Here is a 3909-nt window from a genome sequence, read left to right as displayed (position 1 = left end):
TAAACACACCAGCATCGGTTGTCAAGCGATGTTGGGGGGACAAACACAGACATACAAACACATACACACATACATATATATATATACATATATACGACAGGCTTCTTTCAGTTTCCGTCTACCAAATCCACTCACAAGGCATTGGTCGGCCCGAGGCTATAGTAGAAGGCACTTGCCCAAGATGCCACGCAGTGGGACTGAACCCGGGACCATGTGGTTTGTAAGCAAGCTACTTACCCACACAGCCACTCCTACGCCTACTGTGAATAATTTAATAAACACTGCCACAAATATAACATGTTTGCCTTGTGACTTGCCAAAACCAAGCATGGCTGTGTGGTTAAGAAGCTTGCTTTGTAAACTTGTAGTCATGTGTTCAATCTCACTGAATGATACCCTTGATAATTGTCTTCCTTCTTTCTATTAGAGCTTCTGGCAAACCAGTGCCACGTGAGTAAATTTGCTTGACAGAAAATGTATGGAAGCCTGTCTTATATATATGTGTATGTGGTGTGTGTATGTTTGTGCGTGTATGTGTGTGTGGATGTGTGTTTTTGCATCTGTTTTCATCCTCTCCCACCAACGGTTTGATAACCATTCATCTTGCATGTAGCAAGAAATTTGTCATCGTCATTGTCAGCTTTGTGGTCATCATCATCAACCTCATCATCATCATCCTCATCATCATCATCATCATTGTCATCATCATCGTCGTCATCATCATCATCGTCAACGCCGTCATTACTGTTGTTACCATCGCCATGATTGCATTTCGATAATTATTGATTTTTCTTTTATTTACGTCAAACACTAAATTATCATCATCATCACCATCAGCAGGATCAGCATCCTCCTCCTCTTCCTCCACATCATCATTATAAGCAACAGCAGCAGCAGCAGTGTCATCATCAACATCGTCACTTCCATCATCAATATCCTCATTATATTTACCAATACACTCTTAACAGAAACATTTCCTTCAAATAATAATAATAATAATAATGATGATAATAATAATAAAGTAACAATCACTAAACAATCTTTAAAATACATTATCTTACATTACATATATTCAACATTATTATTGTAGTGCTGGTAGTATTGGTGTGGTTGTTTTTGTTGTTGCTACTGTTGTTGTTGTTGTTGGTTGTGGTGGCATTGGTGGTTTTGGTAGTGGTTGTTTATGGAGGGATAGAAGAGATTCAACAAAAGCATACAAATACCACATAAACACAAATACAAAAATTAATGAAAAATAGAAAAAAAAAAAGAAAAAAAATGAAATGAAAATGAAAAACAAGAAGCAATATGTTTTTTATTGGAATAAATACAATAAAAGCCTGCTACGGATTGTTCCAGAAGAATAACAGCATGTAATATATATAAAGCAGAAAGAGAATGGCAGTTACAATATGTCTACATCAATCTAGAAGAACCTGGTTTTAACCCCAAACTTTAACTATATATATATTTTTTAAAAACTACTCTTTAGATAAATAAAGTGGGAAGAAGGAATTTTATGGAACAACGAAGAAAAACATGCCTTTGGCATTAATATATCGCATTTTGTTTTAGCAAGATCAACCCCTATTGCTCAGATAGGGTTGTTAGATGGATCAATAAGTGATATATGTATGTACGTATGCATCTAGATATGTATGTAATTATACTTTTATCTTTATGTGTTTATGTGTGATTGTGTAGATTGTATGTATACGCAAGATGCGTTTGTAAATATATATTTATATGCAAATGTGTCTGTGATTATATATGTGTGTATGTGTGTGTGTGTTTTTTGTGTGTGTGTGTGTGTGTTGCAAGTGTATGAATTTGTGTTTGAAAAAAAAAGTTAGACATAGAATATATGTTTTCTCATACATGATCTCATATCAAAACATACATGTTGCACATGTGAACATGTACTTACAGCTTTATATGTTTGTGCGTAAAAGTGTGCACATATGTATCCAACTGTCTATCTCTTTATCTGTCTATCTATGTTTGTACATATGTAATAAGTGCACATGTATGCATGTGTTTGTGTATGAAACATATATATACACACGATATACCATATATATATATATATATATATAATGTGTGTGTTTATGCATATAGACACACTCACTTTTCTTCAGTCACAAACATCATCACTAACACACCCTGACTATCGGTTAAAAATCCATTTCTCCATGTTGTGATTTACATGAATACTGTGTGAGTATATATATACACATATATATTTGCATTTAATTCTCCCATTTTTTCCCATTCTTCTATACACATACAAATATGTATATGTATATACATATATATATATATATATATATATATATATATATATATATATATATACGTGCATACACACACACACACACACACATACATTTAGTCGTACATGTACACTCTAATTTTCCCCCTCATTTATGAGAACAGGTGAACAGTGCATCTCCTGTCTCTCCAAAGATAAAATTCCTGTCAGTATATATGTTTTTTTTAAATTTTTGTATCATTATCTGTTCAGCATGGATTTTTCTTTTTCTTGTAAAATCATTTTGTTTTTATCCCTATTCTTACAGTTATTATTATTATCACCCTCAGTGTAGTTTATCTCTAAGTGCTCTTAGCAAAACAAGTCCCTGACCCTAATCTTCTACTCAATTAAAGCTACTATATTTTTGCCTGACATTGCACATGCTCTTGGAACAGGCATAAACATCCAAACTTCAGCTTCCTTCCATTTAATAGATCAGGCATCATGCTGTTATATATAAAAAAAAATAACTTCAACATCATCAGCAGCAGCAGTAATAATAGAAATATTATTGTTATTGGTATTATTGTTCTTGTTATTATTGAGGACAGTTTCTTCCTTATTCAGCAAATCTTACTTCAATTTCTGCAAGTGCCACTTGTAGAGAAAGCCAGGGTTGAGAAGGAAGAGACACACTCTAGTATTTTTGCTGCAAATTATTGTTATTGTTGAGCAGGCCAATGACCAAATGCATTCTAGTAGTGACTATTTGATTCTTGATTTTACTCATGAGTAAGGAACTCAAGACCACATATTTTGACATGTTCATTTCTTAAGAAAGTGAGGTTTGATTTGATGTAGAATTGGCCACTAATTCTGGTAGGTCAGGACTCTCAAATTGGCTAAAGGTGTAGGTGAAAGTGACTTGTGTGAATAGGCTTATTATTGGCATGTTCCTGAATGCTGGAGATCATAGTAGTCTTTAGAGATACTCTTAAAAAGGAAAATAATGCACTGCTAGCACAAAGTAAGACACAGTGTTATTGAGATATAATCGTTTAATATACTTGGTTGCAAAATGAAATATGGTGTTCCTACCAGCAGTTAAGATGAAAACAGGTTCTTTTGTAGGGCTGCCTGATTGTAATGTTCTTAGCTTGGTTTGAAAATGTAGACATTTGCCTCACTATCTAAAGTAGAAAGAAAAACTAATTGGTTTTTATACATATGGAGTGGCTGTGTGGTAAGTAGCTTGCTTACCAACCACATGGTTCCAGGTTCAGTCCCACTGTGTGGCACCTTGGGCAAGTGTCTTCTACTATAGCCTCAGGCTGACCAAAGCCTTGTGAGTGGATTTGGTAGACGGAAACTGAAAGAAGCCTATCGTATATATGTATATGTGTGTGTGCATATGTTTGTGTGTCTGTGTTTGTCCCCCCCCCCACCCAACATCGCTTGACAACCGATGCTGGTGTGTTTACGTTCCTGTAAATTATCGGTTCAGCTAATGAGACGGAGAGAATAAGTACTAGGCTTGCAAAGAATAAGTCCTGGTGTCGATTAGCTCGACTAAAAGGCGGTGCTCCAGCATGGCCACTTGTGATATTTATGCATCGAATTCAAATTTGACGAAAGGTTAGTATAGTATTGTACCT

Source organism: Octopus bimaculoides, chromosome 8 (assembly GCF_001194135.2).
Source record: "Octopus bimaculoides isolate UCB-OBI-ISO-001 chromosome 8, ASM119413v2, whole genome shotgun sequence".
NCBI lineage: Eukaryota > Metazoa > Mollusca > Cephalopoda > Octopoda > Octopodidae > Octopus > Octopus bimaculoides.
This window is presented reverse-complemented; position numbering follows the sequence as displayed.